Below are 17,308 nucleotides of genomic sequence, written 5' to 3'. Positions count from 1 at the left end.
GAGACACGCAAACTCTAAATATACAGCAGCAGGCGTTGGGTCGAGATCGAACCCACGACCTCCTGTACACCAGGCGAGGTAGTTAACATCTCCTAGCCACCGTGATGATGATGAGAGAGAGACACGCAAACTCTAAATATACAGCAGCAGGCGTTGGGTCGAGATCGAACCCACGACCTCCTGTACACCAGGAGAGGGAGTTAACATCTCCTAGCCGTCGTGGCGCCGACCAGGGAGAGAACAAAGCAATACAAACGAGACAGAACATAAATGAGAAAAATACAAAATTAAACGCCGCCTATTATATTTAAGGGCCACTGTGTAATTGTCGAATCTAAATTAGTTTTTAAAAAATAGAAATGTACAGCAATACCTCGGTTAACGAAGTTGATGCGTTCCGTCACGGCACTTAATTGTTAGAAACTTCGTTCCCAAGAGGCTTCGTTAACCGCGGCATTTCTCTCCGTGTATACAAATCCAAGTGTGTTCGTCTGCATTGCAGGGTCATTCATTCATAATTATTAAGCCATCCCCCCCCACGTGCAATACCGAATCTGTCAACCAGAGGGCGATCACGCACCGTGCATGGGACCTGTGGATGAGCACCGCGCTTGGAGCTGACAGGCGGAGTTTGAAGTGAATGATGATGAATGTTGAACTTCCTTCGCACCGTACCTCGCCATGAGATGCCACGGCTATCGTCAGTGGCGACTGGCATCTGAATCGTTTCCTGGCCCAGGCCTCCCCCCCCCCCGCCTTCACCAACCAGCACTGACCAGCGTGGTGAAGTATGGTCAAACATGACTGGACACGGTGTGGGGAGGCCGTTATCCAGCAGTGGATTAAGCTCTGCATATGAGTTTATTGATAATATGATCCCGCATGATTGCTTTATGTGTTAAATACAATAGTTCAAATAAACTTCAAAGTAGTTTTTTTTATGTTAAATATGCAAGAATATGCAAGTGCAGATAATTTGATTGCAAATTAATCATCACAAGATGGATTAAACATTCAACACAATCGATGTGTCTTCCAAACATCTCTTTACATCCGTTAACGCAAGCGAACATAAAATATCACGAAACGACCACACACAAATTAAACTCGAACTATTTTTTATTATTTTACCAGGTAAGGCCCCCACTGAGCTATGTAGCTCTTCTTAAGAAACGACCTGGCCACAAATGATCGCTCAACGAAGTGGCTTATCATCGTGTAAATGTACAGCAGCCAAATACTCTGAACGCGTGAATGTTGTTTCTAAATGTGGAGGGGAAAACCGCAGAAAAATCCACGTGACCACAATGGTAGAGAGACACCGCACACTCAAATATACAGCAGCAGGCGTCAGGGTCGGGATCGAACCCACGACCTCTTGCACACCAGGCGAGGTAGTTAACATCTCCTAGCCACCGTGATGATGATGAGAGAGAGACACCGCAAACTCCAAATATACAGCAGCAGGCGTCAGGGTCGGGATCGAATTCTAGGACCTCCTGCACACCAGGCGAGGTAGTTAACATCTCCTAGCCACCGTGATGATGATGAGAGAGAGACACCGCAAACTTCAAATATACAGCAGGCGTCAGGGTCGGGATGCAACCCACGACCTCCTGCACACGAGGCGAGGTAGTTAACATCTCCTAGCCACCGTGATGATGATGAGAGAGAGACACCGCAAACTCAAATATACAGCAGCAGGCGTCAGGGTCGGGATCGAACCCACGACCTCTTGCACACCAGGCGAGGTAGTTAACATCTCCTAGCCACCGTGATGATGATGAGAGAGAGACACCGCAAACTCAAATATACAGCAGGCGTCAGGGTCGGGATGCAACCCACGACCTCCTGCACACCAGGCGAGGTAGTTAACATCTCCTAGCCACCGTGATGATGATGAGAGAGAGACACCGCAAACTCCAAATATACAGCAGCAGGCGTCAGGGTCGGGATCGAATTCTAGGACCTCCTGCACACCAGGCGAGGTAGTTAACATATCATAGCCACCGTGATGATGATGAGAGAGAGACACCGCAAACTCCAAATATACAGCAGGCGTCATGGTCGGGATCGATCTCTAGGACCTCCTGTGTACCAGGCGAGGTAGTTAACATCTAGCCATCGCGGCGTCCCTCTCTAAATCAAAGGTTAAACTCGAGAGATGTGTGGAGGGAGATGCAATTTAACACCGTGACTCGCAAAACATTGGTTGCACAATTTTCAACCGTTTACAAAAAATCTTTAAAATATATTTTTGGTAAATTTATAAAGACCGTATTCTTAGGTTTTTTCGGTAAAGTCACGTAGGTAAAACATTAAAATTAATAAAAGTAAATGTTTTACCTACGTGACTTTACCGAAAAAACCTAACAATATGAATCCTTGCAGTCACGAATGCTTCAAATCTAGAATTATAAAGACCGACCAAACACCCACGAGAACGCGCGACGCTCACGCATTGACACTCACTCCAAGTTTGGTCTCATTTCTAAGGCTTACCAGTTCAAATCCGTTCCAGAGGTATCGGCAAAATGTGGACACACACGTAGACGCGACCACAAATACACTCCCGTCCAACCTCAACAGACTTGTTGGCGGCCTCAGCGCTCTCCGTGGCGAGTAGCAACCCCTACGAAAGCCGTGCGCGGCGCGGCACACGAGATGACAGCACACACATACAAACACGCAGGGAGCGTCATCCCCCCCCCGTGTCTTGCTGTAAACAACTTCAATAAAACACCTGCCAGGACCTCCCCTGTGAGAGAGTGCGCGTACGTGTGTGTGCGGTGTGGCAGGGGGTAGGGTGACGATGATGCCGACCGGAGATCAGGATATTGTGTTGTGTGTGTATGTGTCCCTGGGTTCTTAATTAATCCCCCCCTCCCCTAAAAAGAGAAATATTTTGACAGCAGGCGTGCGTTGTTTATACGCGAGACGAGCCAAGCAGAGGCATTCAAATTAAAGAGGTCGGCTTCGGAGGAGACGAGCGTTTGGCTGATGGTTCGCAGCTGTTTCACGGACACGTGAGCAAAGCTATCCGCCGGTCGTATGGTCCGCAGAAGACGAGAGAGAGAGAAGAGAGAAATGCCGCGTGTTGCCGTGGCGAGCCCGTGGTGGGGAACAACGGCTGTTAGCGAGCACCTATTAAGGACCAAACAGGTGCCACGCTGCGGTGGCGGTGAGTCGTGCCCGAGCACAAATAACAGAACAACAAAAAAAATCAACGTATTCGTCATTAACTCTGCAGTGGCCTTTGAAGGCAATTTTTTTTTTGAACCTATAATAGGCGACGTTTTGTGAAACAGACCTTCTTCAAAGCAGAGATGCAAATTGACGCAAGTGCACTCGTAAACACTTGGTGACACGTGGATACAAACGCTGCCAGATGCGCCATGGACTGACACCGCTCTGTTGATGGTACGGAGTGACACACGTACTGCCTGTCACGCCAACACAACAACCACCACCACCAGTGAGGTTTACACAGCGCCTGTGCCAGGCTAGGTACATACACACAGCACGACATATTCAACGTGTGCGCTTGTCTCTGACCACATATGACAATTATAATTCCATTTAGAGCAATCGTTATCGATTGTTTTATATCAGTGATCAATTTAATCGACGCCACTGATCATATCAACACCGCGCCTTATTTTGACCCGGCAAAAAGCTGGCTAGAGGTTTGTTTCCTTCTCCTTCATGAAAGTTCTTACTACGTTGGGATTGCTGGCCATTCCGATCGATGAGAGTTCAATAATGAGAAATAATTTACATTTGTAAATTCGAATTCCATCCGCAGATCCCAATGCGCCCATGTGGGAGGAGTCCGTAGAAAACCCCACAAACTCATCCCGGGGGGGGGGGGGGGGGGAGGGCAACACACATCAATAAAACACCGCACGGATGGATTCAATAAATTCGTTCTCGCTCTACCCCCGGCCACCACCACCATCAGCACCACGGCGCAACCTCGAGAGGCAGTTTGCTTGAGTTTTGGTGGAATTTTCGCAGATCTCTGCGTGATCCACCAACCCTCCGTCCCCACCCACCGTCTCCCAACAAAGCGCCGGGCCACCGGGAGCCACGCGCGCACACAAACAAAGATCCCCCGTATAGCCTTAACAGACTGTGGGGGCAAGTGCTGTTAGCGCCTATAAAGGCCGGCACGGCACACGAGGGGGTGGGTGGTCAGCACCACGCCCGACCGCCTTTGTCTCTCCAGTGGCGATGTTTACACACCGCACCAGGTACTCATTTGAGGCTGAGTCGACCTAGGGGAGGCCCAGGACCGGTTCAGATAATCGTCACTGGGTGTTGGCCGTGAGCGGGAATCGAACTCGTATCGCTGGGTTCATAGCCCAGCGCGCTAACCGCTTCACTACCGCTCCCCACACACACACGCGCGCACACACACACGCGCACTCACACACACACACGCGCACACACTCACACACACACGCGCACTCACGCACGCACACACACACAAGCACACACTCACACACACGCGCGCACTCACACACGCACGCACACACACGCGCGCACACACACACGCGCGCACTCACAAACACGCACACACAAGCACACACTCACACACACACACGCGCACTCACACACACTCACACACACACGCGCACTCACACACTCACACACACTCACACACACTCACACACACACGCGCGCACACACACGTCCACCACGCTGCGCCCGGCCGGACTTTCTGCGAACGGCTGCGCGTGGGATTCGGTCGGTCAGAGGCGCTGCTCGCGGTCCACGTGGCACTGCAGAGGCAGAGAACGTTCCAGCAGGGTGACTCATTCACTCGCTCGCTCATTCACTCATTCACTCGCTCGTTCGCTCCCTCGCTCCATCGCAGGGGGATGAGTCTTGTTGCAGCCTTCGAGGAAGCAGCTCAGACTAACTCATCGCTTTTACAATTTGATACTTAACCTCCCCCCCCCACCATCTCCCCCAACACCAAAATAAACTCAACCCTAACTCGAGTCTGACCACCACCGTCATCGCCCGTGGTCTACCTACTGCCGGATGAAGGCCTCGCCGTGCTCAGAGCGCCTCTCTGATTCTCGGCGTCGAGGCTGAACGTTTCGCGACGGTTCCTTCCTGTCCTTCCCGGCGCACCCTACGACGAGCGACGGTTCGCTACGTACGGCGCGAAAGAAGTTCTACGCACGGCGCGATTAGGCGTGGACAGGAGCTGGCGAGTGACGTTGGTTGCCTTGCGCGATGCAAGGTCCGACCGAGCTCGCCGCATCTCGCAGGGTGCGAATTGAGTTGGGCACACGCGCAGACGACGTCACCTCTGCGGGATTATTGGGGCATAAAGGAGTAAGCGCCCGAGGCTCACGGAGCCAGACGGAGGCAAACTCCTTGAGGATTCTCAGATGTCACCGTCAAACGGAGAGCGGCTCGGAGAGCCAGACGAAAGACACCGCTGTAATTACGAGCGCTCAACGTAATATCACCATCATCATCATCATCATCCGACTGGAATATCCAGTGTGACGACTGCATCTGAGTCACGTCTCGCGAGCAGCATTCTTCGTTTCACATCACGTCGCCGACTAATACGACCCCAACACACAGACAGAGATAAAGATCCCCCGTAGAGCCTTAACAGACTGTGGGGGCAAGTGCTGTTAGCGAGTAGCACCTGTAAAGGCCGGCACGGCACACGAGGGGGTGGGTGGACAGCACCACGCCCGGCCGCCTTTGTCTCCCTAGTGGCGATGTGTACGCACCGTACCAAGTACTCATTTGAGGCTCAGTCGACCTAGGGGAGGCCCAGGACCGGTTCAGATAATCGTCACTGGTGTTGGTCATGAGCGGGAAAGAACTCGGGTCGCCGGGTTCGTAGCGCAGACACACACACACGTACACATAAACACACGTACACACACACACGTACACACACACACATACACACACACACGTACACACACACGTACACACACATACACACACACACACGTACACACACACGTACACACACACACACACACGTACACACACGTACACACACACACACGTACACACACCTACACACACACACACGTACACACACCTACACACACACACACTTACACACACACGTACACACACACACGTACACACACCTGCACACACCCACACACGTACACACACACGTACACACACACGTACACACACACACACGTACACACACACGTACACACACACACACACACGTACACACACACACACACAAGTACACACACACACACGTACACACACACGTACACACACGTACACACACACACGTACACACACGTACACACACACACGTACACACACACACGTACACACACACGTACACACACACACGTATACACACACACACAAGTACACACACACGTACACACACACACACGTACACACACACACACGTACACACACGTACACACACACACGTACACACACACACGTACACACACACGTACACACACACACACGTACACACACACACGTACACACACACGTACACACACACACACACGTACACACACACGTACACACACACACACACGTACACACACACACGTACACACACACGTACACACACACACACACGTACACACACACACGTACACACACACACACACGTACACACACACATACACACACACACGCATCGTGGTCTCCCCAGATCTCAGCCTCCTCCTCCGCGCGTTTTCCAAAATTGTTCCGAATCCGGGCGCCTTCCCGTGGGACTCGAATCCCAAAAATGCCACTGACGTCACAACGAGCGAACTCTGCCCCCCCCCCACCCCCACCCCCCTCCCCCCACCCCCCAGTGTGGCGTCACGGGCAGCGGCCCCGATGGTTCTACGCCCTAGGGCCCCCCCCACACGCCACAGCCCCCCGGTACTCAACCGCTCCCCCAGCACCCCTCTCTCCCATCTCTCTCTCACTCTCACACGTCTTTCTATCACATCTCTCTCACGCCTCTCTCACTCTTTCTCTCACGCTCTCTCACGCTCTCACGCCTCTCTCTCACGCTTTCTCACGCGCTCTCTCTCTCACGCGCTCTCTCTCTCACTTTCTCTCACGCCTCTCTCTCACGCTTTCTCACGCGCTCTCTCTCTCACGCTCTCTCTCACTCTCACACGTCTTTCTATCACTCTCTCTCACGCCTCTCTCACGCTCTCTCACGCTCTCACGCCTCTCTCTCACGCTTTCTCACGCGCTCTCTCTCTCACGCGCTCTCTCTCTCACGCTCTCTCACGCGCTCTCTCTCTCACGCTCTCTCTCACTCTCACACGTCTTTCTATCACTCTCTCTCACGCGCTCTCTCTCTCACGCTCTCTCACGCTCTCTCTCACTCTCACACGTCTTTCTATCACTCTCTCTCACGCCTCTCTCACACTCTCTCTCACGCTCTCTCACGCTCTCACGCCTCTCTCTCACGCTTTCTCACGTGCTCTCTCTCTCACGCGCTCTCTCTCTCACGCTCTCTCACGCGCTCTCTCTCTCACGCTCTCTCTCACTCTCACACGTCTTTCTATCACTCTCTCTCACGCCTCTCTCACACTCTCTCTCACGCTCTCTCACGCTCTCCCACATCTCTCTCACATCTCTGTCTCGCTTGTTTAGCCCCGAGGAGAGACTCACCGAGTCCCCGTGGGCCCCCCCCCCCCACCCTTGAGTGGGTGGGGGGCTCCTTGCCGATTTGCCGCACGCGTTGGCGGAGAGAAGCGCAAGGGGGGGGGGGGCAACCGAAATAGCCAGGGAGAGGCGACTTTGTTGTTGTTGTTGTTGCGAATTCGGTACAAAACAACAACAACAACAGTAAACAAAAACTAAAACCACCGCAATGTTTCAAGAGCCACGGTTGTGCACGTGGTGAGCACGAGGCGACGATGGCGACGACGATGACGACGACGGCGGGGGCGGTCCTTTAATGAATGACGTCACAAAGCGGCCCTTGAAGAGCCGCGTGCTGCCCCTATAGGCCCCTCCCTGCACCCAACGTCGCCATTGCGCTCTCAGAGGAGCCAACGTCAGTGGGCGAATATACGAACCGGTCCTGGGCCTCCCCTAGGTCGACTCGACCTAAAACGAGTACCCGGAAGCAGTGCGTTGTGTGCGGTGACGCGATGTTAACTACCTCGCCCGGTGTACAGGAGGTCGTGGGTTCGATCCCGACCCTGACGCCTGCTGCTGTATATTTGTAGTTTGCAGTGTCTCTCTCTCATCATCATCACGGTGGCTAGGAGATTTTAACTACCTCGCCTGGCGTACAGGAGGTCGTGGGTTCGATCCCGACCCTGACGCCTGCTGCTGTGTATTTGGAGTTTGCGGTGGGACGTGTCGCTTCTGAAAAGCGGCTACGTAGCTCAGTGGACCTTACTTGGTAAAACAAAAAGTAGAAAAAATATAATGTCGCGAACTTCTTTCGCGCCGTACGTAGCCAACCCGTGCTAATCGCAGGCGGCGAGCGTGGGCAGTGGGGTGAGGGGGGTCACAGCCAAAACATCGGCGCCGGGGAGACAAAGGCGGTCGGGCGTTGTTTCTGGCCACGGCTGACCCGTCAAAGGTGTTCCGGCAACCGACATCGCCCCGCGAAAGGGGCTCTGCCTCCCTGCCTCGCGTCAGCGGCGAAAAACCTCGTCTGTGCCCCCCCCCCCCCCCGTGTTTCTCTCTGTGGTTTATTTTTTGTTTAAATTTTTTATTTTCCTTCCTTTACGCGCGCCTTCAAAGGGTTGCGGCGACTTTTCATTCTCTGAAACGGTTTAGCAAACACGTCTCCGACGGCCGACGGCCGCGTTTGTCATCGTTCGCGGACCGTCCCGTCAAACTCGACTCGTCTTGAAGGTTCTACGGGCTCACTCATCGCTCGCGTCACGAGCCCCAAGTCGCCTCTGCTTCTTCTTCTCCTGCTCCTGCTGCTGCTGCTGCTTCCACGGCGGCTCAAAGGGACGCGAGTTACAGAGCGGCGCGTTCTTCTTTCAACCGCGAAGGGCCGTGGGAGATTTTATATATACACACATACACGTGTGTGTGTGTACGCGCGCGTGTGTGTGTGTATACATGTGTGTGTGTGTGTGTGGCCATACTTCGCCATGCCCAGGGGAGCGCGGTAGAGTACAACGACTGGTGCTTGGGTTTCATCCGAAACGAAGCAATAACAGAAAACTAAAATACAACAACATGGATCTGAACAACAACAAACAACAACAACAAACAATACAACAACATGGATCTGAACAACAACAACAACAAAGAATTGGCCTAACATCTCGCACGCAGGACCCTCTTGCGAACGAGTCTTGAGACTCGGGGACACTATGCTTGAGTAAATAATGGACGTTTTTTTTGTTTTTTATAACTAGCAAAGGAGAGGCGTTTCCGTCCAAACCAGTGGTGGAAATTCCACATTACCATGGCGGGGGAAGTACTACAAACTATTTATCGACACTACAGTAATACGTCGTGGGGGGGGGGGGGGGTGTGGGGCGGGTGGGGGGATGCGTTCCTGAAATGTGCGACGACGCATATCGAAACGACGTAAAATTGAAGCGACTGTACAGGGCAGCAGTGTAGGTGGGCGGGTGGAGGCGACGGATAACGAGACAGGGCGGGACGACGCTAATCAGGTGGCGGTGTGAACAATAAAGCGACGACGTATTTGCGAAACGACATAAAAAAGGGGGAGGGGGACTTAACCCGGGCTATTTCCATATTTGCATTTGAATAAATTTAACATTCGTGATTTTCAACAACACATTATACCACGTGTCTGACGTCTACATACACAAACGCTCACGGTCGTGACGAACCCTATATGTAAATTCTGACGATGTTCTAGAAGAATCTCTAGAGGGCCCAAAATAAGCTACACATACGGTCGAGGGCCTTTGCTTACAGCTTTAATGATATATATTTGAAAATCAGAATCATAAAAAAACCCCCACTGCGGTTACAGCTTTCGGATTTTTCTCGGGACGCTTTAAACCAGGGGTGGGGAACGTCCGGCCCGCGGGCCGTACGAGGCCCCCGAAATCATTTGGGTCTCTGGCCCTGCCAAGGCAACCGCAGGCGGGACTCGAAATTCAATAAATCGAGGAGCAAACCTGGAAAAGCAGTTGCGAGCAGCAGCAACACCATCAACACCAGCTAACATCACACGCCTCGTCAAATAGAAGCAGTTCCAGCCATCACATTAGGGGTGAGTAAAATTACATGTTTGACCACATATAACAGCTAATTTTTAAGTTGATAATGTTGTATGGCCCGCGAATGATGTTGTTATAAATATCCAAATGGCCCTTGGCAGAGAAAAGTTTCCCCAATTTGCCTGGCCAACGTCGCATGCCACCAACACGTGGCGCGCGAACTTCGCTCCGCCGTCAGGGGGCGCGAGGCGACCGCGGACGTCGAAATGAAAAAGCTTCCAAATCTGAAACGCGTTGTTGTTTTTAATCGTTGTTTGTTGTTGTTTGTCGCAAGGAAGTGAAACGTTTCGAAGTTGAACCGAGTAGCGTGCCCGCCAAGGGACGTGGCATGCGCCTTTGCCTCTGCGTAAGTGGCTCGGGCAGCTGATGGAAGAGGCGTTGAACATCAACTTTGGATATCCAAGGTTGGATATCAGCTGCTTTGGATACCAACGTTGGCTATCAACGTTGCTGCACGAGACCGTGATTCCCGTGGCAAAATAAAACTTTGCCAATGTTTGACAGCCTTGAGTAAGAATGTTTCCACTGCTCAATATTATTGGGTGGGGAGCGTGGAGGGAGGGAGGGGGGGGCACCACGGCTTGGCCCAGTGCTCCTCGCACGGCCCCGTCAACCCAGTGAGCAGATGTTCGATTCCCGACCACGGCCGAACACCAGTGGCGAGCGAGTGAGATCTGAAACGATCCTGAGCTCCGTGCTGTCTCCCCCTTCCTCCCCCCCACCCACCACCGCTTTCCCAACCAACAACACCAACGTAGGCAGGCGTGTGATTGTCGTCCGCCTCTGTTTGATACCGACGGAGCAATAACAGCCAACGCAGACGACGGTCATTCGTCGGAGATAACAACAGCAGCAGCAGCAGCAGCAACAACAACATCATCTGACGTCACGTGCGCTCATCTCCACGAGTCGCTGCTCGTCCGGGCCGCGGTCCGGGGGCGAGGGGCGCGCGTCAGCTCATCCAGATGCCGCGTCACCTCTCCTGACTCACCCCTCCGACTTGAACAACACAGATGTCGATTTGATTCGGGCGCATCTTGTGGGCACGCAGAGCCAGCCACCCCCCAACTCCCCCCCCCTCCCCCAGCATTGGCACTCACACGCATGGCGTGATTTTTTCTCTACACCAACTGCTCGCTATTGCCTACGATAATACCATTGCGTCAAGAATGTTTTGCCCGACAGATCCCCAGAGGCAATGGTACCCTCCTTGAAAAAAAAAAGGCCGCTCATTATCTCTTATTGGCAATTTCACGAATGCAACCGATATGATCATCATCGGCAGCAGCCGTGATCGATCCGCTGATGGATGAAGACCTACCCGATACGTTGGTTCAACGTATCATGAATCACAGCTTTGCCATCATCCGGCTAACACTGTGGCTAGGAGATGTTAACTACCTCGCCTGGTGTACAGGAGGTCGTGGGTTCGATTCAGACCCCTGACGATGTATGGCTGCTGTATATTTGGAGTTTGTGTGTCTCTCTCTCATCATCATCAACACGGTGGCTAGGAGATGTTAACTACCTCGCCTGGTGTACAGGAGGTCGTAGGTTCGATTCAGACCCCTGACGATACATGGCTGCTGTATATTTGGAGTTTGTGTGTCTCTCTCTCATCATCATCATCATCACGGTGGCTAGGAGATGTTAACTACCTCGCCTGGTATACAGGAGGTCGTGGATTCGATCCCGATCCTGACGCCTGCTGTATATATGGAGTTTTGCGTCTCTCTCTTTCCCCGTGGTCGCGTGGATTTTTCTCCAGATCCTCCGGTTTCTCCCTCCACATTTAAAATCAACATCACGCGTCTAGAGTTTTTGGCTGCTGTACATTTCCACAGAACCAGCGTTGCCTTTTTTTTTTATCCCAAACGCTGTTCCAAGAATTTAACTGAAACTAAAACGAACTAAACTAGTTTTTATTTGACCAGGTATGACCCACTCAGCTATGTAGCTCTTTTTCAGAAGCGACCTGCCCACAAATCACCTCTCAGCGAAGCGGCTTATCAACGTGTGGACATTTATCGAAGCCAAATCCTCTAAACGCACGTTTCAAAATAAAAATGTCCACGCCACATCCATCTCCCCTTCATTATTTTACCATCGCAAGACGATCGGAATTAATATTGGGTACCATAATAATATATTATTATTATCATGGACAGGCGTACCTCTAGTGGTAGTGCCTTACGCCAATAACCCCATGCTCCAATGACGCCAGTCTAGCCCTGGCTAGAATCAAGCGTGTGACGACGAAGAGCGCTTAGAGCTGTTGTCCTTCCCCCGCATCTCCGATCACAGCACGGTTGGCTACGAAAGCAGTTCAGCGAACACGCACACAGAGTACGCGCACGGTGCATAGTCCCTGGCGAAAAAGTTTGCGGAGCCAGATGCTCCGAGCATGGCTTGACGTCTAGAAATGCGGCCAGAGTTGGCCACATTCCACTCGACAACGATGCGATATCTGGTACTAGCGCTCTGCGTTCTCAGCCTTATCCGAGGAGGCGCTCTTGTGAGTTTGAGAGAGGTCATAGAGTGTGACCCCACAGAATTCTTGAAAGTCGCGTGTCTGCGTGCGTGTCTGTGCGCGTCTGTGTGTGTGTGTCTGTGGGGAGCGGTGGTGTAGCGGTTTAGCGCGTCGCGCTACGAAACCGGCGACCCGAGTTCGATTCTCGCTCGCGGTCAACGCCAGCGACGATCATCTGAACCGGTCCTGGGCGTCCCTTAGGTCGACTCGGCCTCAAATGGGTACCTGAGCAAGCATCGCTACTGGAGAGACAAAGGCGGTCGGGCGGTGTGCTGTCCACCCACCCCCGCGTGTACCCTTCCGACTTTCATCGGTGCTTGCTAACAGCACTTGCCCCAACAGTCTGTTAAAGGCTACACGGGGGATCTTTGTTTGTGAACAAGGGGGGATCCGAACCGGTCCCGTGGGCCTGTGAACATCGGCGCTGGGGAGACAAAGGCGGTCGGGCGTGCTTGTGGTTCTGCCCAAACCAACCCCGCTACGTTCCAGCACCTCGACAGACTATGAAGTGACGCTGGGGGCGGGGCGGGGTGGGGTGGAGAACAAGCAGGTGGGTGATGGGATGAAGGCGGGGGGGGCGGGGCATGGGGTCGTGGGGGGTCGATGGGGGGGGGTGCAGAGGGGAGGGGCTGGAGGGGGCTAAGGGGTGCAGATGCCAGTCACAGAACAAAAACAACCCCCTTCTATCGCCCACCCTCCAAAACGCGCCTTTATGGCCTCGGCGCGAGCCGATGTCTCCACGCCACTCAATCTGTCCCAGGGCTGTGGTGGTGGTGGCGGCGGCGGTGGTGGTGGTGAACACGACCAATTTGTGAGCATATGGACCCAATCCAGGACCGTGTTTTTTTTTAATGTGAATACTGACAAAGAGATTCACCCCCCACCCCCCAAGAGCTGTTAGCGGGCACCTCGTAATGAAGGCCCGCAAGGCGCGCGAGCGGATGGTGCGGTTCAGGGCAATGCCCGGCCGCCTTTGTCTCCCCAGTGCCGATGTGTTGTTAGACACCGCACCAAGTAACCCACTGAAGGCTGAGTCGACCTAGGGGAGGACCGCGGCCACTATGAGCACTGATTGAAGACGCAGCCCCCAGCCGTGCCCCCCGATGAAGATTCTGCGCGGATTTGCCCTTTGACCCGAGGCACCGTGAATTCTACCCCACCAACTCAACGGATATCAAGAAGCTCAGCAGGGTATTTTTGGAGCCTGGTTCAGTGCGTGGCGAGGCGGCCACCGGGCACGACAGACAGTTGCTACAGGCAGCAATGTGAAGGAGAGCAGAGAGTAGTGGAGTGAATAAAAAAGCCACGTTGTTGTACCGTACCGGTACGTTCTCGCGTCCACGCCCCCCGCACCAGGATGCCGGGGTAGTGGAGGAGGTGGCCAAAGGATGTGTTAGTTCGGCAACGGATTGGTCAATCTATCTGTGCAGAGCCGTGAGTGCATCCCTCTCGTGTGCGCGATGGGGGCTCTCTCTCTCTCTCACCGGGGGCTATCCAGCCTCCTCCTCCTCGCACACGAAAGTTCGCGAATGGCATCGGCCAAACATCGCGATGCAGGACCCTCCTGAGCACGAGCCTCGAGACTCGGCGAGGCATTTGTTTAAACACTTGTAAACAAGTTTAAACACGTAGGCTTTCGCGACCAATATTATGCACAAGAGGGGTTTTTTTTGGGGGGGGGGGGGTTAGAAGGCGATCTAACCCAACAACCTCTATTATGGACTTGCCAACGACCCTGAAGTGTAACATATTCTCACAATAATAACGACGGGAAATTAGTGGCGCAATAGAACCCGGCCACCCGGGTTCGATTCCCGGCCAGGGCAGCATCGGTGGCGATGGTCATCCGAATCACTCGACACGTGCCTGCCATAAACAAGGGTCGTCCGTGTCTGCCTCGAAAGGTCAACTTCGCACGCCGTGTACATATCATCAGCACAGGGGGTGGCGGCGGGGGGGGGGGGGGTGGGGGGGGAGAGACAAAGGCGGCCGGGCGTGGTGTTGTGCTGTTGCACCTGGGCTCCAGCAACGGGCACGTGCGCGCGTCTGAAGCGACAACGCGCGCGGGTCGTGATGACACCGGGGGATGGTGGCGTTCACAGCGCGCGTGAGCTTCGCAAACAGCTCCCCGGACAAAAAAAAACCACACACACACACGGACGGAGGCCCAAACAATACTCTTTGGTTCGTTCGGTAAAGTCACGTGGGTAATAAAATAAATTTGTGATTTATTTTAAATAAATTTGTGATTTATTTAATTTTCTACCTACGTGACCTTTACCGAAAGAACCAACGAGTATGGATTCCTGCAGTCACGAAAGCTTCAAATCAAGATTGGATCAAACAATGTTCAATTGCCCGCTTGTCATTTTCTTCGGATTATAAGATGCAATTTACACCACCCACCCACAAATCCACCCACCTCCCCCCCACACACCCCCCTCCCCCACCTCACTTCCCTCCCCTGTGGTTTAAAAAACAAACGTTGGGGTGGGTGCGTCTTATAATCCGCCTTTGTCTCCCCCCCAGTGGCGATGTTTACACACCGCACCAGGTGCTCATTTGAGGCTGAGTCAACCTTGGGGAAGCCCATGACCTGTTCAGATAATTGTCACTGGGTGTTGACGGCCGTGAGCGGGCTAACCGCTCCACCACCGCTCCACACATCGCACACACACACAACAACAATAACAACAGCAGACTACATTCGCCCCTAAGTGGCGGTGGCGTCACCACGGCGCTCGTGCCAGGCTATGTGCACGTCGAGGCCACACGCACAGACACACGCGCACACACACAAACACTAATAAACAAACACAAGTCGCTTAAATTAGGTTGGCCGTAAATACCGACCACGCGTGCTTGTTGTGTCTCATCAGCGAGAGGCAGCTGCCTTGGCCACACGCACGCTCCCATATATTTATGGAGCTTTCTACACAAGCATTGCCTATTTGCCTGGGAATAGGGGGGCCTCCTCCCCCCGAGCCCCCCACCACCCCCCCCCCGTTTTGTCGAAGGATTAACTCACCAGTCACATCGAGCAGTCGATAGCGGTCCCGAGTTTTCGCTTGCTTAAGTTTAAATAAAGGATCGCTCGATAGTATTGGGCCGCAGTAACAATGCCAACGATGATCATTTGATTTTGCCTATAGAGAAAACGCAATCGCGTGCGTTGATGATCCGATTTGACATATCCACATTAACACTCTTAGGTTTTTTCGGTAAAGTCACGTAGGTAAAAATAAAGAATAAAATAATATACATAATAATAGAAATAAAATAATAAATCACGACGTTTCGGAGGTAACACAAGTCTCCGTCATCAGGTGGACGTGATTTATTAATTTATTTCGATTATTATTTAGATTATTTGATTATTTATTTGAAATTTTTTACCTACGCTACTTTACCGAAAAAATCTAAGAGTATGAATTCCTTGCAGTCAGTCACGAAAGCTTCCATTCTAGAATTAATATCCACATTAAGTCAATGAAGTATTTGATGGGTTAATTGGCTGACGGATGTATGTGCGCATGAAATCATTGACTTGCAAATGTGACACTGTACTCAGCTAACAGCTACGCCATAGCTTCTCACCACATTCACACGAAACAGAGACACAAAGATCCCCCGTATAGCCTGAACCCACTGTTGGGGCAAGTGCTGTTAGCGAGCAGCACCTATGAAGGCCGGCGCTGTGGCACACGAGGGGGTGGGTGCCCAACATCTCCTCGATGGCGATGTTTACTTACACACAGCACCAGGTACTCATTTGAGGCTAAGTCGACTTAGGGGAGGCCCAAAACCGGTTCAGATGATCTCCACACACACACACACATTCCCCACACACACACACTCACAAACACACATTCACACACACACACGCCAATTACACACTCTCACCACACGCTACTGCGTCCTGGTCAGGGGATGAACTCTGAAAATGATAATTGGTTTTTTACCCTTCTATCTGGCAACAAAACTGACACCTTTTTACAAGGAGTCATGTTTACATAGACCACAATACCTGCAGTCATAATGCAAACAAAGACATAACTCTGATAATGTGCACTGTCCTTGAAGTTGATTAGTGCGCCTTTTGGCGTCATCTGGTCCAACCCATGTGAGACTAGGCTCTAAGGAAAGCTGTCTCGGGTGTGGACCAATCAACTTCAAGGACAGTGCACATTATCAGAGTTATGTTTTTTGTTTGTATTATGACTGCAGGTATTGCGGTCTATGCAAACGTGACTCCTTGTAAAAAGGTGTCAGTTTCGTTGCCAGATAGAAGGGTAAAAAACCAATTATCATATTTTTACTGGCAAATGAGGTTCCCATAGTGTAAACTCTGAAAATGTTAACCTCAGAGGCGGCGCTCGGAGCGAAATTCGCTGCCCACTGGCTCGAACGTCACACGCGGCAGGAGGCGGACTACTCGGTCCGCCGATGGCGAGTTTGTGAGTAGTGCGGCAGCGTTCAGCGTTCAGCACGAGTCTCAGAGCGCAGAGGGTGACCCCAGACCATGCGAGTGACACCAATCAGCATCCGTCACCAAGTAATTTTG

The 17,308-nt window shown here is 52.4% G+C and overlaps 1 protein-coding gene across 7 annotated transcripts in view; it reads right to left on the bottom strand.

The window, feature by feature from the left end:
• The window catches only part of PDGFRA (platelet derived growth factor receptor alpha), a 61,257-nt gene that overhangs the window by 21,865 nt on the left and 22,084 nt on the right, over window positions 1-17,308 (bottom strand). The gene's annotated exons all lie outside the window — the stretch shown is intronic.

The sequence above is a fragment of the Lampetra fluviatilis genome, chromosome 15 (genome assembly GCF_964198595.1).
Source record: "Lampetra fluviatilis chromosome 15, kcLamFluv1.1, whole genome shotgun sequence".
In the NCBI taxonomy this organism is placed as follows: Eukaryota; Metazoa; Chordata; class Hyperoartia; order Petromyzontiformes; family Petromyzontidae; genus Lampetra; species Lampetra fluviatilis.
The sequence above is the reverse complement of the archived record's forward strand: the minus strand, read 5'-3'. Positions and strand labels throughout refer to the sequence as shown.